Source organism: Pongo abelii, chromosome 10 (genome assembly GCF_028885655.2).
Source record: "Pongo abelii isolate AG06213 chromosome 10, NHGRI_mPonAbe1-v2.0_pri, whole genome shotgun sequence".
NCBI classification, from domain to species: Eukaryota; Metazoa; Chordata; class Mammalia; order Primates; family Hominidae; genus Pongo; species Pongo abelii.
This window is the reverse complement of record NC_071995.2, coordinates 75,897,694-75,921,347: the sequence shown is the minus strand read 5'-3', so window position 1 is coordinate 75,921,347 and position 23,654 is coordinate 75,897,694. Positions and strand designations below refer to the sequence as shown.

The 23,654-nt window shown below is 35.0% G+C and overlaps 1 protein-coding gene and 1 long non-coding RNA gene across 10 annotated transcripts in view; one reads left to right on the top strand and one right to left on the bottom strand.

Annotated features, from left to right (window-relative positions):
* Nucleotides 1-15,885, top strand: part of LOC129049173 (uncharacterized) — a 39,328-nt gene extending 23,443 nt beyond the window's left edge. Inside the window, exons 3-4 of the long non-coding RNA XR_008512009.2 lie at nt 11,088-11,318; nt 14,981-15,885. This is a non-coding gene — a long non-coding RNA (uncharacterized LOC129049173). The remainder of the gene's footprint in view (nt 1-11,087; nt 11,319-14,980) is intronic.
* The window catches only part of NAV3 (neuron navigator 3), a 924,032-nt gene that overhangs the window by 481,915 nt on the left and 418,463 nt on the right, over nt 1-23,654 (bottom strand). The gene's annotated exons all lie outside the window — the stretch shown is intronic.

Below are 23,654 nucleotides of genomic sequence, written 5' to 3'. Positions count from 1 at the left end.
TCAGTGAGGCTAAATAACCTGCCTAGAGGCTAAATAACCTACCACCTATGAGTGGTAGGGCCCAGATTCAGACTCAGGTGGTCTGGATGTAAATCCTATATAATAAGGAGTCAGTTCTGTAGAATTGCAGCAGTGAAAAGCCATTGGACTTGAGACTAGTATCTGTCCTGATTGCTCTGCATTCCAGCATTCCATTAAACTGAGTGATTTTGATGTGTCTTTATCTGTTTTTACCTATAAACTAAGAAAAATTGACTCTTGGCTACTTTTATTTGTTAATAGCCATGCCAACCCTGAACTCGTGGGTATTAGTACATTCAGGTAGTAGTTGTGTCCCTATAAAAGTGACACAAACATCCTGTCTATAGATCCCTTTAGAAAATGTCAAATAGTTTCCTTCGCAGCTTCCATGTCAAAACAGAGTATGTTTTATGTTTTACACCAAAGACAGGATCTGTGCCAAGTTTAAATTAAGAACAAAAGTCAAAGTAATGGTGCATCAGTTGTGGGTTTGGCAATGGCAAGAAAAGATAGCCTCAAAGAAAACTCATACCTTTTATGGAAACCAAATATTGACCACAACTGGCACACAGAAAAGTGCACAGACAAACAAAACTGCTGGATAAACAAATCAAAATTACATAGGAAGCTGACACCCATTCTTTACAGTGGAAAACCAAAGATAAAAATGAGTCACCAATTTTATATCCTTGGAAAGGAGAAATATTCACCCATCTGGTAATATGTTTTAAAAAATATCTCCCTGAAGATATCTAATATTTCCAATATTTTCTTAAATAACAAACCAAGAATAACTTCAATGTGTTAATGTCACAGAACAACTGAGTATAAGCTCCGTTATGAAAGAAAAAAACCAATTGAACAGTGTGTAAACTGTATTGTGTAATTTAAGAATACAAAATGTATGCTCACATTGATATAAGGCTTCTACATTATAAAGGAACAATGTATGTATTAGTCTATTCTCATGCTGCTAATAAAGACATACCTGAGACTGGTTAATTTATAAAGGAAAGAGGCTTAATTGACTCACAGTTAGGCATGGCTTGGGGGCCTCAGGAAACTTACCATCATGGTAGAAAGGGAAGCAAACACGTCCTTCTTCACATGGTGGGAGGAAGGAAAGTGAGTGAGTAAAAGGGGGAAAAGTCCCTTATAAAAACATCGGATATTGTGAGAACTCACTATCATGAGAACAGCATGAGGGTAACCGCCCCCATTATTCAATTACCTCCCACCAGATCTCTCCCAAATGTAGTTATGAGAACTACAATTCAAATGAAATTTGGGTGGGGACACAGCTAAACCATATCAATGTGTATATAGGTGGATATGCCTAGGCAGGGGTAGATATTGGATTTGAGGAGAAAAAGAAGTCCTTTCAAAGATAGCTCTATGCAAGGCTAGTATTTTTGAAGTAGAAAAGCTCATAAGAGTATAACCCATTAGTCAACTTTTTTGTGCCTTTTGTTATCCAGTGCACTTATGTTTACCTTGTCCTGACCAACACCAAACTCAACTTTCATATGCCTAAAGGATTCTAAAGAAATAGGACCAGTTCATTCAAACTAAGATCTATATGTTTGTGAAACTATACATAACAAAACCCTTTAGCCCAACTCGTTAATAAATAACACAAAAAGAGAAAAAGAAAATTCTCACAGTTAGTTGTGAGACTGCAGGAATCTATAGCAAATAAGAATAAGTCATGTAGCCAGAGGCACCCTCATTTTCAATTCTAAGCAAACTATAGTTTTAAAAACTGCCATTCTGTTAGTTCCTAAAAACTTTGAAAATTGATTATCACTTCATGTGAGTGCTACGTTCTGCCTTTCTTAAATTATGTTTTGCCAGATTTGGAATAAAATCAATATGAAAGTATTTATCTTTCCCTTTTTAATGCTAACAGCATGCCTTGCCATATGCTATTGTATTACTTGTCACTGTATATCACAATTATTAAAATCCACTTCAGACTTTAAATGGAGCCCTGAGATCCACCCAATCTGCTTTACAAGGCCCAGAAAGCCAAATAAGACAGTCATGTCCTATATCCCTCCCAGCTCTGTACTTACCCAGGGTTATCTTTCATATTTCTTTCTTTTTACTTTTTTTTTTAGAGACAGGGTCTCACTGTATTGCTCAGGTTGGAGTGCAATGGCTATTCCCAGGCATGATTAGAGCGCACTGCAGACTCAAACTCCTGACCTCAAACAATTCTCCTACCTCAGCCTTCCAAGCAGCTAGGACTACAAGTGCAAGCCAACAGAGGTTATGTTTTTTTCTTGTTTTTTTTTTTGTTGTTGTTGTTGTTGTTGTTGTTTGTTGTTTTTTTTTTTTTTTTTGAGATGGAGTCTTGCTCTGTCACCCAGGCTGGAGTGCAGTGGCGTGATCTCAGCTCACTGCAACCTCTGCTTCCCGAGTTCAAAAGATTCTCCTGCATCAGCCTCCTGAGTAGCTGGGACTACAGGCGCCCGCCACCATGCCTGGCTAATTTTTTGTATTTTTAGTAGAGATGGGGTTTCACCGTGTTAGCCAGGATGGTCTTGATCTCCTAACCTTGTGATCCGCCTGCCTCAGCCTCCCAAAGTGCTGGGATTACAGGCGTGAGCCACTGCACCTGGCCAACAGAGGTTATCTTTACTCCTTCCCATAATTTTCATTTATACTGTATTAAAATAACTTGGCATCTTTGACTTTATTGAACTGCAGAATCACGTGAAATATATCTCTCTAGCAGCAGCTGCCCATGACTTCCCAGGGGACTCAAGTCTACTCCTTAAAGCCTTAACTTGAAAGAAAAGAACTTGAAAGAAAAGAACTCTAGCATCTGTTCCATTGGTAATTCAAATATTTGAGAAAACACCTGGTCAGCCTCTTTTGGACCCACTCTGATATATAGAGCAAGCACTCTCTTAAAATATGGCCCAAAGACAGCAGCACAACCTGCTGGATGTGGTCTAAACATCACAGAATGCAACAAGTGCATGACTTCTTTTGATCTTTACTGTATTGCTATTATGCCTAAGGTTTTTATTTTTATTTTTAGCAGGCACTTCATATTTCTGGCTCATATTAAACTTACAGACATTTAAAAAAAGCCCAGCTGAACCTTTTCAAAAAATATTTGTTATCAAGCTATATCTTCACTATCTTAAATTGTCTAAATAGATTTTAAAAAATATTTACATTTAAATTCAGTCCCATAATTTTGATGCAACCCATCAACTCAGTAGATTAACTTTGTGTATGGCCTTTCCCATTCATCATATTAATACTCACTTTCATCTTTTTATCATCTGTAACATCTTTTATAACTTCATCTAAGTTTTAATATTTTTAAATTGTTCTAAATGTTAAGCCCCATTACAGGGCTGAACCCTTCTAGGTTTGATCCCTGAATATCTCTCTACATAACAGAATTGCTAGGAATGTGACATTGCCCTTCCGTATATAATGATATTTATTTTTCTGTTCTTTGGACTCTGTTCTCGTTAGAAATGTAGTTCATATGAAGTAGTCCTTTATCATGTCTGTCATTGTTGAACAATAACACATCTTTCCCGTAGTTCTGGGTAAAACTAAGGTGGGAGAATCCTACTTCACTTGGTGGCATGGATAGCTCATTTCCAACAACGTGGATGGTTTCTAGTACGAGTTTGTACATCACACTTACCTTTTTTTCTCCCGCTTTACTGAAGTATAATTGACAAATAAAATTGTATACATTTAACATGTGTAATGTAATGATTTAATTCACATATATATTGTGAAATGATTATACAGTTAGACATCACCTCACCTAGTTATCAATTTTATTTTTATTTTGTGGTGAGAACATTTAAGCTCTTTTCTCTTAGCAAGTTTCAAACACACAATACAATATCATTGACTAGAGTCACCATGCTGTACAGTAGATGTCCAGAACTTATTTATAACTGAAAGTGTGTACCCTTTGACCAACATCTCCTGATCTCCCCCAAGCCCCAGGCCCTGGCAACCACCATCCTACTCTTTAAGTTGGACTCTTGTAGACTCCACATCTAAGTGAGATTATTCAGTGTTTGTCTTTTTCTGCCTGATTTATTTCACTTAGCATCATGCCCTGTTTCATTTATGCTGTCACAAATGTCAGGATTTTCTGATTCATGGCGGAATAATATTCCATTGTATATATATCTACCACATTTTCTTTATCCATTCATCCATCAACAGACACTGAGGTTGTTTTCATGTCTTGCCAGCATTCATCTTAATTTAAAAGTATAATGTAATTTAAAAGGGCAATATGAATCTTATCCATAATCTTGAAAGCTTGATGTATACATTTATTTTTGTCATATAGAATAATGTAAATCTTGGATTTGACAGCAAGTAAATCAAACCACAGATGGAACATGCACAATGAATGTGGCAACCAAATTGCTCAAGCAGCTTTATAGAGGAACCACCATGACACTGAATGACTGATATAATTTTCCATCTAAAATCACAGATTGTATTTTATTATAAAATCACCAGTAGCAGGAGATAGCACTGGACCCTTCCAGAATACTTTTCTATGATATCAAAATGAAGCAAATATATACCATTGTTATATTCACATGCTACTTTCTGATTACTTTTGAAACATAATTTTTAAAACTTAAAATCAATTTTTTTATTTTTATTTTTTATTATACTTTAAGTTTTAGGGTACATGTGCACAATGTGCAGGTTTGTTACATATGTATACATGTGCCGTGTTGGTGTGCTGCACCCATTATCTCGTTATTTAACATTAGGTATATCTCCTAATTCTATCCCTCCCCCCTTCCCCCACCCCATAGCAGGCCCTGGTGTGTGATGTTCCCCTTCCTGTGTCCATGTCTTCTCATTGTTCAATTCCCACCTACGAATGAGAACATGCAGTGTTTGGTTTTTTGTCCTGGTGATAGTTTGCTGAGAATGATGGTTTCCAGCTTCATCCATGTCCCTACAAAGGACATGAACTCATCATTTTTTATGGCTGCTTAGTATTCCATGGTGTATATGTGCCACATTTTCTTAATCCAGTCTATCATTGTTGGACATTTGGGTTGGTCCCAAGTCTTTGCTATTGTGCATAGTGCTGCAATAAACATGCATGTGCATGTGTCTTTATAGCAGCATGATTTATAATCCTTTGGGTGTATACCCAGTAAGGGGATGGCTGGGTCAAATGGTATTTCTAGCTCTAGATCCCTGAGGAGTCGTCACACTGACTTCCACAATGGTTGAACTAGTTTACAGTCCCACCAACAGTGTAAAAGTGTACCTATTTCTCCACATCCTCTCCAGCACCTGTTGTTTCCTGACTTTTTAATGATCACCATTCTAACTGGTGTGAGATGGTATCTCACTGTGGTTTTGATTTGCATTTCTCTGATGGCCAGTGAAAAACAAACAACCCCATCAACAAGTGGGTGAAGGACATGAACAGACACTTCTCAAAAGAAGACATTTATGCAGCCAAAAGACATGAAAAAAATCAATGTTTTAATCTGGCAAACAGTAAAATTTATCTACTACACTATTTTTTAGATAAATTTCACAAAACATAAACAACAAACTCAAGAATCTATTGTTATGTGAATGTAGGTTATAATTCAATAAAATGTTTACTTAAAGTTAAGAAGAAAAAGAGTCCATATCAAATGTAGAAAGATATTATTTTCAAGGCCTAAAACATTTTAGGAGACCAAAATCATACCTGTCAAAGTGCAATTGAGTTTGACAAGTGTCCCTCTAATTTTTCATTTTTCTTTGCATTTTAATAACTATTGAGACTATATGACATTCAGCAGAACTAAGAAGTAGAAATAGTAACACAGGAAAAATAAGTCATTGTTTCATCTCTCCAAAGAAAGAGAGTAGCTGAACTGATATATGTAAGAAGAGAGTTCCCAGTTGGCTACTTCTTTGAATCACCTCAACTTCAAGGGCAGAGAAATATTCCTTCCTAATGTACTAGCTTTCTATATTCAAAGTCATTGTGTCACTTTTTATCAGTAAATCCACTGTTCAACTATATCAAATTTTATAATTACTTCCACTCCCTCAATCCTCCCTTCTCCATCTCTTCCTCCAAATAGAATGACATTTCTCAGAAGACGGAGATTATTTATTTAATTTCTACATAATTCTCATAGGGCCCAACACAGTATTAGTTATGTAATATAGTATACACATACATATATGCACACATATAGATGTACTTGTAGGTAGATTGAAAACAGCTCCTTAACATCCCAGTAGGCCAGGAAACCCATTTTTACAATGCCCTCATCACTGTTTATACGAAACAGGTGCAGCTTGTCTGCGTTGACTTCTGATGGGGATTTCCCACAGGTGGTTTCTAGGTAACCACCTGTGGTTTTCATGTTAATACATTTGTGTATTGTCTAAGGCTGTTTTCATAGAGTACTGTTGAGTAATTGTGACAGAGACCATATGGTTTGCTAAGCCAAATATATTTACTATCTATCCCTGTGAGAAAATGCTTGCCAACTCCTGATGTAGGTAAAGTACACAGCTCAGAGTAGCCATCAGCCAATGGTAGAAACCATACTAGAGAATTTTTTTTTCTTTTGACTGCTATTTTAATACAGTTATTATTATCAGCTTGCTGACTGCACATCAGGTTACCATAATTTACTACTGGATTATAGGATAGACATGTTCCTATTTTTTTTTTTTACCTTAAGTCTTCAACCAATTTTGTGAGTCTGCCTGGATTTCCAGTCTTAGTTTTTATAGCTGAGCTTTCTTGACCCCTGTGCCATTTACCCAGATAAATCCCTGGTCTCCTATGCACTTGAGAGTTCATTTATTTTGGAAGTGTATTCTTCCATTTATTTTGGAAGTGTATTCTTCTTTGTCCCTCTCTGTCAAGGACTACCAGAGGGTTACAAAGTCATGCTGGTTGATTCAGAATATACATGTAACTTCACCGAGACCTCACTGTTGCTCACAAGCCTTTGATTTAGTCCTAATTGACTCCTTATTGCATTCTTCACCACAATTGACCCCAAGCTCTCTTACTGTCATAAAATGTCCTCAGTTTTCCTTCCCCCCCAAGATGCCTTCAACTCCTCAAGGAGTATTTATTAAGCAGATGGTCCTGCTTCTTAATTTCCAGAGATTATGGTCCCGGGCATGACGTCTTACCATCTCCTTTCTCTCCACCTGAATATCTGGTTATCTTCATATCCATGTGTCCTTACATTCAACCACATTTTCTAAGGCAGTATGTTTTATCTGTGTTCATTGCTTACCCCCAATCTTCCCCTAGGCAATCTGTCCTATCAATTGGTCTTTGCTCCTTCATCATTGTCTCTTTCAGTCACCAAACTGACTCAAATATTCCCAGTTTTTACAAGAACCAATGAATGCCACCTGGCTAAGTGGTCCAAACTGCTATATAAGATGACAAAAGAAAACCTCAGTTGCATGCAGAAAGAATGATACAATACTCACCATTAACAAAGTATTGGTTTTAATGACTAATTTGATACTCAGATATTAAAACCAGCAAAAATTACTGCACCCTTAGGTTTAAACCAAAAGACAACACTTCCATTCTAGATCATTAATTTTTAAGATAACATGAGGCGACATCAGTGTTCCTTATCACACTTATGTAGCAGCACCTCACTGTCCAAAATGAGACACACAGATAAGGTGATGGCTTACCCTTTGAAATGCAAATGTTTCATAGAAAGATAGAGTTATCTAGTATCAAACAACACTCTTATGATGTATTTTAGGACCACTGTACTCTTTTAAGTTTACATCTTCAAAAAAAGTTCACTATGACTTCTGATTTTTAAATAAAACACATAAATATACTAAACATTATTGTTATTAGTTTTCTGACACATCTTCCCCCAGCTTTTTAATAGCATATCATTCAAATCAATGAAAATTTAAAAAATCAAACCACAATAAAAGACTATGGCAAAGGGCCTATCCAGAACATTACAGGAGGTTTGATACTCTATAATCTCCTTAAAATTCGGTTGCAAAAAAGCATTCATTGTTCTATATATGCGTCCACTGATTAAACAGAAGTTGTTTCCTTGAAAGAAGTTTGTAAAACGTGAGTTTTCTAGTTTACCCCTCTACTTCCTGTTCAGAAAATCAAAGCCTTGAAAAACTAGAACTACATAACAATTTTCCAACATGTAGATACCTGTAATGTCTTCCTTTACCATCTACCCTTCACTCCAGTCTTTCATATTCCATTTGCAGTCAAAGTCCAAGCAGAAAATAAAGATGGGAAACAAATGTGTATGAATTCTGGAAGCAATAGTCTCTATTAAAAAATAAATAAAAGCTTTTCAATTGTTAGAAAACCATTTGTTGAAAAGTCTTTCCTTGTCTCATAGAATTGCCTTGGCATCATTGTCAAAAATCAATGTACCATATCTGTGTAGTTCTACTTCTGCATTCTCTGCTGTCTTCCATTGATCTACATATCTATCCTTTCATCATATCACACTGTTTTAATAACTGTAGCTTTATAGTAACTCATAATCAGATAATGTATGGAAATAGCCTTCTTTCTTATTTTGAAAAATAAAATGATTTGGTTATCCTAAGTGGTTTGCATTTCCAAATAATTTTTGTCGATTTTTACAAAAAGAAAATAACTTAGAATGTTTATTGGTATTGTTTTAGCTCTAGAGATCATTTCAGTTAAAAATGACAACTTAATAATATTAAGTCTGACAGTCCATGAACATGTGTCATTAAGTAATACCATCCTTTTATCTCTAACGATGTCTCCTTACAGTTTCTACCTCTTCTTCTCATATTATACTGATGATGCCAAACAGTGTTTTAGAAATATACTTCTTGTTTCCACAGCAAATGATTACAGAGATATGGTCATTATATTAATTTTTATTGCATCATTTTCTTATTTATAAGATATGAAAGCTTATTAATAAGCTTTATTATAATATCTTATAAATACGGAATCATATAGATGTACTCTTTGGTGTCTTGTTTCTTTCATTCAGTATATTTCTCAGATCTATTTATTTTGCTATGGATATCAGCATTTATTCCTTTTTTATTTATGAGTAGTATTTCATTTTATGAATACATCACAAATTGTTCATCCACTCACTTATGAATGAATATTCATTTATGCTCTTCCTAGTTTCTGAAAATTCTGAATGATGTATCTATGAATATTTGAGTGCAACTCTTTGTGTGGTCATATGTTTTTATATATCCTTGGGTGACTACCAAGGAGTAAATTGCTGTGTCATATGTAGGTATATGTTTAACTTGTACAGTTGACTCTTGAACAACATGGAGTTTAGGGATACCAACCCCTAGTTGAAAAAATCCTCATATAACTTTTGACTTCTCAAAAAATTAACAGGTGCTGGAGAGGATGTGGAGAAATAGGAACACTTTTACACTGTTGGTGGGACTGTAAACTAGTTCAACCCTTGTGGAAGTCAGTGTGGCGATTCCTCAGGGATCTAGAACTAGAAATTCCATTCGACCCAGCCATCCCATTACTGGGTATATACCCAAAGGACTATAAATCATGCTGCTATAAAGACACATGCACACGTATGTTTATTGTGGCACTATTCACAATAGCAAAGACTTGGAACCAACCCAAATGTCCAACAATGATAGACTGGATTAAGAAAATGTGGCACATATACACCATGGAATACTACACAGCCATAAAAAATGATGAGTTCATGTCCTTTGTAGGGACATGGATGAAACTGGAAATCATCATTCTCAGTAAACTATCGCAAGAACAAAAAACCAAACCCACATATTCTCACTCATAGGTGGGAATTGAACAATGAGAACACATGGACACAGGAAGGGGAACATCACACCTCGGGGACTGTTGTGGGGTGGGGGGAGGGGGGAGGGATAGCATTGGGAGATATACCTAATGCTAGATGATGAGTTAATGGGTACAGCGCACCAGCATGGCACATGTATACATATGTAACTTACCTGCACATTGCGCACATGTAACATAAAACCTAAAGTATAATAATAATAATAATAATAATAAAATTAAAAAAATTAACTAATATTAGCCTACTGTTGACTAGAAACTTACCAATAATATAAACAGTCATTCAACACATATTTCGTATGTTATATGCATTACATATTGTGTTCTTATGCTAAGGTAAGCTAGAGAAAAGAAAATATTATAAATCGCAAGGAAGGGAAAATTCATTTACAGTACTATACTTATTGATACTGTAAGTTTATATTGTCTGTTTACAAGATGAATCATCCATCTGAAATGGCAAGCAACCCGAACTGCAAAAATCTCTATCTATGGTAAGTATCAAGCAATTCAACTTTTTCTTGTATAACTTTTTGCTGCTTCTTGGGAGCACTTCCAGCATCACTAGTGGCACTTTGAGTCCCATGGTATTATTCATGTTTACAGTATTGCACTAAACATGATGATAAATACATGAGAACTACGGGAGATCACTTTTTACTTTTTTTATTTGCAACTGACTGCAGAGATGAATGGCTCAGGGTCACATGACGTTTTAAACAAATACTTGCAACATTTGAGCTAATCCCAATAGCAACAGAAGGTAACTACAAAATTATTATAGAAGTACAGTATGTACTACAGATAATTTTATGCAGTTTTAATTTAATACTGCATCTTTATATTTGCTTATTTTTCTCTGGACTCCTAATAGTGTCATGTACAATTTGTGTTTGTGCGCACAAGTTTTGATACATTTTAACTGTTTATAATAAATTTGTTTGTGTTTTATGGTAGTAAATGATAAAATAGACTAATATCTACATATATTTTATACATTTATGACATCCCTAACTCTTTCTTATTTTTTCAATATTTCTAATCTATGTGGTTCGTCTGCAATTTTTTCAAATTGTCACAAATCTCCAAAAACTTTCCAATGTATTTGTCAAAACAATCTGTGTATAAGTGGACCTGCACAGTTCAAAGCTGTGTTGTTCAAGGATCAACTCTAAAGATGTTTCACCACTTTATATTGCAGCAAAGACAATATGCTGGGATAAATTCAGTGAGGAAGGACTGCAAGGAAACTAAAATTGTACCAGATGAAAAAGGAGCACAAATTATCCTGTGGATAAAACCCTAACATATACGTCAAGCTTGAAAAACTCTCCCAAAGTTAACAGAAAAAAAAAAGCAAAGACCTAAGAATTATGCAATAAGACAACTTGTACAGAGGATGAAGAATGGATCACTAATCAAATATTTTTAGGTATACTAGTGAAGAAACCATAAAAATAAGCAATAAGATATTATGAATATTAATTGAGTACATGGTAATAATTAAAGGAAATGCTAATAATCAAAGAAAACTTTGTGAAGCTGTATATGAAGGTCAAAAGAGATTGTTGTCATGTTAAAGGAATACAAATTAAATAAATAAGATTCTAATTACATAAGATTCTCATTAAATGAGATTATATACCCATAGACATCTTAGATTTTCTTTTGTATAAGCATCAATTAATGCCAAAAAGCATTAAGACAGGAAAAGGAATTAGTGAGCAGTGATAAAACAACATGAATTTGTCATTACCCTCATTTGTAAAACTACATTCCTAAGAAAATATTGAGCAGTGTCTACAATTTTAAGGGGAAAATAACTGGACATACAATAATCGTTTATATTGTGCCACCCTTTTATTCAAATGTAAAGGTAAGAAAAAGACATTTTCAATAATGCAAATCTTCTATTTATCAAACAAACTATTTGAAAATACACTTCATGTGGTTGAGTAATGAATCAAAATTGACAAGTCTTGAATAAAGAAGTAGGGGCATGGAATACCGGCAGTGAGACTAAAAACTAGTTAAATGAACTGGTCTAACTGTTGTCAGTATATCAAATATAAAAACAGAAAACTAAAAGCAACACACACACACAAAAATGAATGTGCATGTGACCAGGATATGTGTGTGTGTATATAAAATGTATGTAAAAAATAACTTAGTAACAATCTACCAATCCTCAGACTATCATATTTATAATAATAAAATGTAGTGGATAAATAGATGAGAATAAGTTTTTTAAAAACGTGTGAGGGGATTAAAACTTTATAAGGATTCTCTTTTTTTTTCTGTTTCTCCTTCCCCCCGCTTCCTTCTCTATCTTTGCCAGCTGGATTTTCTTTTTCTTTTTCTTTCTTTTGTTTCTTTTATCTTTTTTTTTCTTTGACTATTTCTAAAATCAAAAAATAGTGGCTCCAATTCTTTATACCTAGTTAGAAAGACTATATCGAGGAATACTTTCCCCACAAATTATCCATCAGAAAGTTGCTCAAGAGTCTTCTACTCTTTTCTCCCAAGCGGGAATCCTTAGTCCCTGGCATGGAGCCACCTCTGCTAAAGTACTCACAGAGTTTGGGAACTCACTTCTTTGCAGGGCAAAGCCTCATACTTGGTGTAAGAGGCTTCAATTCTAGGAGCTGTCTTTGTCTTTGCCTCTCATCTTTTTCCACTTCTAATTCATCACCCAAGTAGAACAAATGTTCTACTTCTGCCTTCTCATAGCCCCCTTGTAAGCCTTCTCTTTTCCACAGTAATTACAGCAGCCTATCCTCAATAGAAATGGTTAAAGACTTCTTATCCTCGCATTTACCCTCAGAAAGTGGCTCCAAGTTTCAATACTCCAGATGCAGTCTTAACCTGAAAATGGGATTTATCATTACACTACCATGGGTGAAATACATCCTTTACTAGGAAACATATCTTTATTAGTGTTTGATGATGTGAACTATAATGTTTACAATACTGTCTCAAAAATAACTTGTACTGGAGTAACTGGCCCACCACCACTACACAAACACCACACATGTTTTCCTATGGATTTTTTTTTCAAAATCAGGTTTCCTTCAATCAATAGCCAAGAAAAAGATTTTTGATGTCTAAAATTGCCCTTTTCTCTGTTGCATATCATCTTATCACTTCCTAGATGGCTGTTTCTATAGCATTCTGATACTCCATACCAGTTTACCCCACATTAGAAATGTCAAATTAAAGAAGAAAATTTCCACACATTCCAAATATAGGAACTGAAAAGTAGTTGGTATGCATAAGAAATAGTAATGGCATGTAATAAATGGTAAGGGTATAATGGTTATGTTCAGTTCTCAGTCCAAAAACTGGAAGTAAAGTGGCATTCTTTCACCCTTTATTTTACAGCTAATATTAAAATTGAAAGAATTGCCAACATTGTTATTTGATAACTTAATTGAAGAATATCAAAGCTTGTACATTTTCTTTTAAAGCACTGAAGAAATTATTCTAATTTACATAAATAACTGTTAAATCTGATTTTGCACTTTGTATTAGAATTCAATTTAAATCATTTAAATTTATAGTGAAAAAATTACTGTGTGAGTCATTATAAAACACTGGGACATTTGTCTTTTAGATTTGAATATTTAAAACTCCAGAATCACAGCCACTCTCTACTTATGAGACAATTATCCATGTGGATCTGAATTTTCCATCATCTGACATTATTCCAATTTAGTATTACTGTAATTTTCTGGGATCTGAAGAGTTGAGTAGAATAGTTGAGGTTAAAATGAAATCTGTTTACTTCTCACAAACTTATTTTCATAAAATTTTAAAATTTGCTGCTAAAGGAATAGTTATGCTTTGGGTGGATGTGACCTAAATCAGTAAGATACAATTTTCACTACTAGTTGTGAATACTCAATTTAATCAGTTTTTCTAAGAAAAACTGTTTTCTTGTTATCTGATATGACATTAATGTTCAGTCAGAGTCAATGAATGTTAATTTTGCTCTTATTAAATGTGGCATCAGATTAAATGCTAGAGATACACAGAATTAACAAAAAGGTATACATCTTATTCTCTCCATGAAGAAACATACTAAGTATAGATATGGGCTATACACAGAAAAGGATACATAACCCAGAAATGTATAATGCCTTTATTTTAAGAAAATATATACTATCTTTTTTAAAGCATTGATACATTTGTCAAACTAATGTTGCAGTTTATCAGGATACAGAATGATATAAACAACAGCTGACATTTATATACAAGATGTAGTAGGCAGTATTTTAAATCATATCTTTTAATACTCACAACAACTCTTTGAGATATATACTTTTATCCAGATTTAACTACTGTAGAAATTGGGATAACGAAGGCTAATTCCTTGTCTCAAATCACACAACTAGTTAGGGCTAGAGCCAGGATTTGAACAGAAGTCTAGTTCCAGAACCTGTAGTCTTTTTGTTTTTTTTTCTGAGACGGAGTCTCGCTCTGTTGCCCATGCTGGCGTGCAGTGGTGTGATCTTGGCTCACTGCAAGCTCTGCCTCCCAGGTTCACGCCATTCTCCTGCCTAAGCCTCCTGAGTAGCTGGGACTACAGGCGCCCGCCACCACGCCCGGCTAATTTTTTTGTATTTTTTAGTAGAGATGGGGTTTCACCGTGTTAGCCAGAATGGTCTCGATCTCCTGACCTTGTGATCTGCCTACCTCAGCCTCCCAAAGTGCTGGGATTACAGGCGTGAGCCACCGCGCCCAGCCCAGAACCTGTAGTCTTAACCACTCTCCTATTCTGCCTCTAATTACATTTTTTCCCAAGTAACTTATTGAAGTATGATTCCCATATAGAAAGCATAAATTGTGAGTATACAAAATGCATATGCCTGTGTAATCATCATTCAAATCAACGTGCGTGTGTATGTGAGTATATGTGAGAGTGTGTATGTGCTTGAACACTTCCTTCTGTTAATTATACACTGGTCAATTTATTTAGAAAAATGAATTAAACTTTAGAAGAAGGAGAGTTATACTTAAGAAGTCATGATAATAACTAATATTTACTGAGCACTCACTCACTGGCTGCTATTGTTCTATGTGCTTTACATCTAGTGTCTCCTATAACCCTGTGAAGAAGATGCTGAAATTGTCTCCATTTTACAGATGAAGAACTGAAGCACAGAGAGGTTAAGGAGAAATCCATAGGATTTGGCATTTTAACTCCACTAAATGATTGATTAAATTTGTGAAGTAAAAAGAGATGATAAGATGGAAGGCTATTAGGAGCAATCTTGAAAAACCCGAGAAAGAATTCTGCCATTATCCTTTTAAATTTAACTTGCCATCCAGAATCCAATTAGACCCGGACAGGATGCATATGGTAAGTGATTCACTATTAAACAAACAGAAAGAAGCTAAAGTTAAAGTAGACATCTAGAAACCTGAGGAGGAAAATGACTTGAAGACAGGAAATATTCTTGAAGGATGCACAAATTCAGAAGGATGGGGTGGGATGTCAAAGGAGGAAAAGAGAAAGGAGCAAGAACAGGAAATGCTGCATGATTAAAAAATGGTAAATTTGTCACCAAAAAGGAAACTAAAGAAGCACAAAAAAGCATGTTTGAACCACTCCAGGATATGATCATATTCCATCACTAGACCAATGTGAAATACTGAAACCACATATCTCTAGAACAACAGTGACTGTTGAATTCTTACATGGTGGAAGGTAGACCAATTGTTGAAAAGCCCAATGAATGGCCATGAGACCTTACCAGAAATTACATATACAAAATTTGTCCTTTAATCTGTGACAGGTTTTTGTTTTGTTTTTTTTAAATAGTTGTAGCTGCCATCTAAATATTACATTATCAGGTTTGGTCTTGCTCTTTTGACTTTTGTTGCCCTGGATGAAATGCTCACCCTTACTCCCTCCTCACTTTCCTTTAGTGACTCTTAATCCTCGGTGTACAGCAGAATCTCCTGGGGAGCTTTTAAAATTGTGTCAACGCCTATGTCCCCTGGAAGAAAAAAGTAAAGCAGCACCTAGGAGCTTGTTCCAAGTACACTTGCTTCCTACCTTACCCTTGCAATGTTGGGGGCCTGGGAGAGTACTAGAACTTAGAGTTGGCAATTTTCTCTACTGGACCCTGATACATGCCACCCTCCTTTTTAAGAAACACTGTTCTATGCATTTTTTTGGTGAGGGCAACATTTCCAAAGGCCTCAAAGACTAATGACCCCTCAGTCTTCATCTGCATCCTAGATCCTTCTCTTGATCCAAACCCACATAACCATCTGACTCCTACATAGTTCTACCTGAACACTGACAGAAACTTCAACTTTAATAGATATTTTTAAAAAAATGTTTCCCCTCTGCCTCCCTCATCTGAGTGAATAGTGTTACTAGCCAAAGAATTATGCTAAATTTTTCTTTTCCCCTATATCCTTATTTCTTTACCCTTTTCAAGTTAGAAGGAGGCCAAAGGAAAGTTTAGGGGGAAAATAGTAACCTAGATGTAGACTCAAATCATTTCTCATCTCAATTACGGTACTACTGTTGAATTGATCTCATTGCCTCTAGTCTTGGTCTGAAATCCATTCTCTACAGTGCTGCCCAAGAGATCTACCTGACCATTTCACTCATTTATCTAAATTCATGCAATGAGTTCATCCACTTTGTTGGGCATAACCAACATTCCTGTGGTGACATATAGTGCCCCCTAACGGCAGTGAGAATACACACTGTAGCTTGAACTTAGTTTCTTTGGCATCCTCCAGTGAAATCACAGCTTCCAGTATTCATGGCCTTGTATAGTTCTTTCCCCATGAATCTGCACTTCACTTTAACCATAACCAGTGCCAAGTCTAAATTTTTGCACTCCTGTGAGCCCTAAATTACCATGTAAGAAATATATCTATCCCCTTTGGAATGGCCACATGGAAAGAAGAGGCTTTGGGATTACGTCACAGGGCAAAGAGAGAAGCCATGCTGTCTCAAGGGCCAGTTGATCCCAGACCCCTAGTTAATCTTTCAACTGGTACAACCACATAAGTTACCACCAGCAAGAACGACATAAGAACCATTCAGCTGAGCCCAGCCACAGTTGCAGAATCATGAGCAAATAAAATGATAGTGTTTTGAAAATTCTCTCTTGAGGTGTTTGTTAAGAAATAATAGAAAACTGAAACAGTTTGCTTCTGGCTCCAGAAAGGGTTTTTGTATCTATTCCCCATATAGGTGTCTGTATACATTGACCTTCACTAGAATACAATTGGTTGAATAGAACTTGACTGAGTATTTGATAAGACAGAACAAATAAGGTTGTTTTTTAAAGAAATAACTCCTAATGCATATGGCCTAAAATATGTTTACTTGTCTATATCTCACAAAGTGTGTAATAGTGGCCAACAATTACAGATATTTTTACAAGTTTTTACAAAGTGTAGTAAAGATACACTGAAAGACAATATGTTAGTTGACGTGTTAACAAGTTTGATAAATGCAGTTTAGAACCCATTTTCAGATAGCAGAGGGGAAATGCAGACATCAGAAAGATGCAGGTAGACTAAACCCATGAATGGTAGCATTAAAAATGTTCTATTGTAATTTTAGTAACTCTTTCTAAATATATGTTTTCTTTTTAAGCTCATGGTGTGTTGCACATTTATGTATTGCATGTGGCATTCCATTCATTCTATTAAGGGAAGTGTTTGGAGATATAACAATAGATAGATTCAAGTGATGGGCATTTCTATGCTCCATGAAAAATCCAGTTTTAAAGTAAAATCCCATGTAAAGTGAATTTTTACAATATGTCTTTCCAAAATCATTTTTTTCTGATCATAGTGATAAAATAATATCTAATAATGCAGAAAATTGAAGGAATATTGAAAAATTTAAAGAAAGAAAAGCAACTACCCCAAAGCCTAGGAAGATCTTTTAATCAAACTAAAAGGAAGAATGGGCTCCTGTCAGGGAGTATCTTTTGTTTATAGGAAGGCTGAAAACCTTTTTCTTCTTATCTTTAAGTTGTTCAAATCTAGCTAACCATTTCTGAGCTCCTACTGTGAGCAGTGACCTACATTCCTCTTTATGTTAACTAATTCATTAATGATATTCTTTTCACATAGCCATTTGTATTGCAATTCAAATTCTAATTAAGAATTATTAAACCAAATGTTTATACTCAGAGGCAAATATTTTCTAGTACTCTCATTACTGAAATTATATATAAATAAATGATCAGTGGACTCATTTTCAATATGTATCTTAGAAGACTTTAAAATATCATGTCAAAATTTTCATGCTTTCCTATATTTTTAAATATCCTCTTCATTCTACTGCACATAAATACTTGCAATTATGTGAGCGATATCATGTCCTTGATATCTGTACAAACACAATAATATGTAGGTGCCTATACGCAGTATATTCACTGACATTTATATATCAATTTGCATATTATTAGCTTTTTTTAGAGAGAAAATTGATTCAACTTCATCTTGTCCTTGGTAAAATGAATTATATCTGACTCTTCTTGTAAAACATCAAGGCTATTAAAACAAACAGATTTTCAAAAGCAAATGAAGGAAATAACCTTGCTCCTGCCCTTCAGTAGTAATTGTGTTGTTTTTGCTTTCTAATATTTACTTTCACTTAAAAGAAACTGGTCAAGGTTAACACATTAGGCAGTCCTGCCTAGCAGAAAATATTTTTAATAGTAATTTGCTGGAAGCAATGGCTTGGGGTTGTGCTGTGTCCCTGAAACTGGCAGTTTAAAATCTCAGATAGGCTGACTCATCCCTTCCACATTTGGAGGTTTAAAAAAATAAATAAATAAATGAGGCCCATTTTGCAATTTATTGCATGCAGATCTTTGAGGCCAGGTTGTAGATCATCTGCTCAGGCTGTAAAATTATAACAAAATATGCATATTTAAAACCTCAAAGTCAGTTGTTGTGATTTGTCTGACTTCTATAAGGGTCATCAGCCAATGCTTCAAAATTTAGTTTCATTCTAGACCAGGTATTAATCATGTATAGTTTGAGCTATCTGCAAAATTTTCTTCAAAGATTTTCATGTGGCTAACATACACACAGAACCTGGAAATTAGAAAGACAAACAGGCAAGGCCTGTGATTTCAACTTCACAGTTGTCATAAAGATTTAAAAGTGTGCAAATGAAAAAGACCATGAATACAACAAGAATTGGAGAAAAAAAAGAAACGACTGGTTCATCGAAAATAGAATGTAACAAAAGCAGAGTCCACAAAGTTGATGGATTGCTAGATTTTCGGCACCAACCTATACTTTTATCCTCATAGCCTAAGTGAACAATAATATTCTCCCTTCAAATGGGTCAGTCTGTACTCTGGATGCTATCCCATTGAAAGGTTCCTCCATTATTTCTTTTTTATTCAGGGTCTTCTCTTTTTGTCTCTCTTTTCTAATTCTTTCCCTTAAGTCTCTCTGATCCTGAAACAAACAAACAAAAATCTTGACTTACCTTTCCTTGCTTTGTCTCCTAACATCTTAAATATCTAGTTTCTCCACGAACTGAGTTTACTCCCTCACCTCTCATTTATTTAGAAAACTGAAAACAAGCTCTTAAATCAACCTCTTCCAAAAAAAAAAAAAAATCTAAACCAATTCAATTAGGGCTTGCTAATTATCAAACAGTTGAGTGGCCTATTAGTGAAATTTGATCACTTTCTCCTTGAAACTACTCACAGTATCCTTTGCTTTCATGAAGCCATGCTTTGTTGGTTTCCCTCAGAAGTCTGGCCCCTCTTCAATCTTCTCTGTGGTCTTTGTTTCTAGCCACCATTTAAGTGTAACTTTTTCCCCGAAATCATAACCACATTCTGCTTCAACATTTAGCTTACATTTGTCAAGTGATCACAGATGATGTTCTGGAACTTTGCTGTATCTCTCTGAGATGGTTGCAACCATGTCCAATTTATACAGGTGATTTATATGGTGAAACCCAAAGCCAGATCAATAAAGGTCACACATATTCTCTCTCTCTCTTTCTCTGACTTTAAACTAAGTACCTAGTGCACATTTTCATTTTTCCAGATCACACAAATAAAATCTATCTCAAAGTATATTCATATTTTTCTTGTCTCCCAAATGCTCTTCTTCCTGTTTTTCTCATATTGATAAATGGTTTTTCATCTAATTATCCAAGCCACAAATACTCGTCATGCCCTATTCCAATCTTTCAGTAAATCTTATTAAACATACCTCCTTAATGCCTCTCATATTTGTTCCCTCCTCTTTGTGCCTACTAGCACACTTTGCCTCAACCAATGCCAGTCTCATAAATGTTCTCATTGCTATATCCCCTCCTCTGATATTTCCAATTAATTTTCTATAATATTGCAAGAAGGTGCTTTCTGGAAAAAAAAATCAATCATATTATTTTCCCAGTTAAAATCCTTCAATTTCTTCTTCTAGCTGTCAGGCTAAAGCCCAAAGGTCTTCACTATGACAAGGCTCTTCATGAACCAGTTTCTCTTATGTCTTCACACTCTTCCTCCACCAATTCCCCACGTGTACCCTTTAAATGTGCTTCATACATCTATGCTCCAGCCTTACTTAGCTACTCTCAATTTATCTGCTTTTTCAACAAATGCCATGTGCATTAGCTATTCCATCATCTACAGTGTAGTTACTGCAGATATAGGTTAATGACTAATTTACATAGGCTTAGCAGTCAGGCTACTTAGGTGCAAATATCAGCTTCACTGCTCACTTGCTCAGTGACCTTTGCCAATTAAACTATATGTGCCTCATTGTTACCATTTGCAAAATCGGAATGAAAACAATTTGTGCCACGCAGGGTTGTAGTGAGTCTCAGATGAGACAATCCATATTTCACAATTAAATTACGGTCAGCAATAACCTCTCAGTAAATGTTAGCAATGATTACCAAAACTATATGTAATAAATGTCTATAGGAAGTAATTAATTCTATCTATTTTTGGGAGTGTTTCACAAAAAAATTAAGCAGCTCACATGCACTGCTGAGGTCCTATAGCTTGGAATCACCGACCCATGGAAGCACCTTATAAAGCAGTGAGAAGAGCCACTCTTCAAATCTCCCTCTGTATAGGAATTTTCCCTGTGTGTATCAAATTCTTCTAAGTTCGGTAATGTCTACCTCCCTTCTTAAGTCCCTCCTCATCTGTTCTTATTCATTCCATGTCAGCAACCCAACACCATGATCTTTCTCTGAAAACTCTCACCAACAGTTTAACAGCCCCACTTCATAACTTCTGCACATGGGCTGCTGAGTAGGCCATTAAATTTGAGGAGGAAAAGGCACTAGGAATCCTTGATGAAGAAAAAGAACATAAATTAGCAGCAACCTCAGTCTTTTCCAGTGATTCCAATACATGTTTTATCTTGTAAGTTTTTTTGTTTTGTTTTGTTTTTGCCTTGTTTTCAAACTCTTCCTTTCTACCGACTCGTTCTCTGTAGCCTATAAACCTATTCAAGCTCCTCCCATATGAAAACTGTCCTTCCCCTCAATGCTAAATGTAGTAACAGTTCCTCAATTGTCTTTCCTCTGCCCCTGGTAACTTAAGTCTTGCTGCTATTATGCTACATTTGCAATCTCCACTTCTTCAGCACCTAACCACTATTTTTTTAATTAAAATATAATTTTATATTGAAAATTCTACACATAAACATTTTAAAAGTTGAATAATTTTGGAAAGATTTTTAATAAGAACAGCACTACTGTGTGTCACCATCAGGTTTCATTCCTGAAAGGCCACCATTTTAACTATTTTAGCTCTGTCTTCTTGAATTTTTCTCAAGTTGATAAATGATATCCATGCTGTTTCCCATTAAAAGTTCAACAGTCTCTTGAATTCCTATATGGAAAATGAAGATTCCTCTCTCTCTTAGTCTTAGTTTTTATACCCTGGCTAGAATTTGCCAATCACAATTTGGATAGTAATTAACATTCAGTGTTTATGTTATACCAACTAGGTAAATATGTTTTCTGCTGGGTTAGATATCGTATCATAAAATCATTTACATTCGTGAGCAACTTTTTCTTTTTGTACAATTGAGCACCTCTTCAAGAAAACTGCACAATTTTCTATGTTCTTGTCATTAATTCTTCTATAACTCTCTACAATAGAACATATAGGATAATCCATTACTGCAACTTATCTTTTTTCTCTGAAAGACCTTCCCTTGGAATCTTCCCTTCTCCTCCAAAACTCAGGACTGGCTGCTGTATGGGTCTGGTATTCAGGTGTTATCCCTTTCTTCCACTTCATTGCTCTGGGATTACTTTTGCCTCTCTTCTGCACTGAATCCTCCAATTTCTGAATCTCATGCTATTTTCTTTCTTGATTTATTCCCTTAGTTTGATGAACCACAAGTTATATGAGTGGAAGAATTTTGAAACTGTGTGTTTTCTGAAATACTTTTATTTATCTTTATTTTTTAATCCTTATGTCATTCAGAAATTAGCTGAATACAAATTCTAGGTTGGCAATCATTTTCCTTTTGAGTATTTGAGGCATTGTTCTGTTTTTATTCTAGCTTCTAGTACTTCTATTAAGAATATTCAGCTTCAAATGTGCCCTTTACTTGTGAAAGCTGTTAAGATTTTCTCTTTAACCCAAGTATTTAAAAATTTCATGATTATGTGCCTTTTTGTCTTCTTAAAAAAAAAAAAAGCACTATGCCATCCCATTCAATGGGCACTTTTAATCTGGAAACTTAGTAATTCAGAGAGTGTTGTTTTATCTTTTGGCATTATTTCACTCCTAATTATTTCACTTACATTTTCTCAATTCTGTATTATTGGAACTCCTGATCATAGGATTTTATTTTATTCTGCTCTGATATCCTCAGCACCTAGAACAATGCAAAACACATAACAATGCTCAATAAACATTTATTGAATATATAAATTAGAATACTAGACTACTTGGTTTACTTTCCTCAATTTTCTTACCTATTATGATTCTCCTTTGTTTTCTTTTTAGCTGTTTCTAACTTTCTCTCACTTTTAATTTCCAATCCTTACATTACTGTTTTTTTTAATTTCCAGAATCATGTGTTTTCATTTCTAAAAATCTTTTTGTTCACTAAGTGTTCTTTTTAAATTTCATCCTATTCATCTTTCCTGTGTCTTTTATTTTTCCTCTGAGCATATCAATTATTGCTTTTTAAAAAGTTTTTCTTTTGCTAACTGTATTGTGAATGTTTCAATTTCTTCTGAGTTATTATTCCTGATTTTCCCATTTTCCTTTGTCTTACATTAAAGGAATTTCTCAAATTCCCTGGGATACTTAGCAATCTATATGTTAAAGTGAGGCTTAAAAAGTAGAGAGTGAGGTTTGTGTTACTAAGTAGAGTTTACTTGTTCACAGGTCTTAGAATAATTGGGTAGGGCCTGAATGTTTTCAACAAGCTTCAAATGTCAATATCTAGAAATTAATTCTATACCCCTCATTCCCATATGCACACCTCTTCCTTGAAATAGGAATCTATTATGCTCCTGCCTAGAGAGCTAAATCTTGGATATAGCATCCTGGGTAAAGAAGGAGTTGATGGCTTCTCTATTTGGTATCTAGTTTTTTCATCAATTACCTTGTTTTCAGGCCCTCTATTGTGTCTGATATCCTGAAGTCTAGAATACTTCTGATTTAATTTTACCAATAGGTAAGTCTCCTGACTTATATCAGGATTTAGGAGGAGTTGTCATTTGGCTGTGGAGGAAATCTGAAAGATGAATTGCTGCTGCAGAATTTCA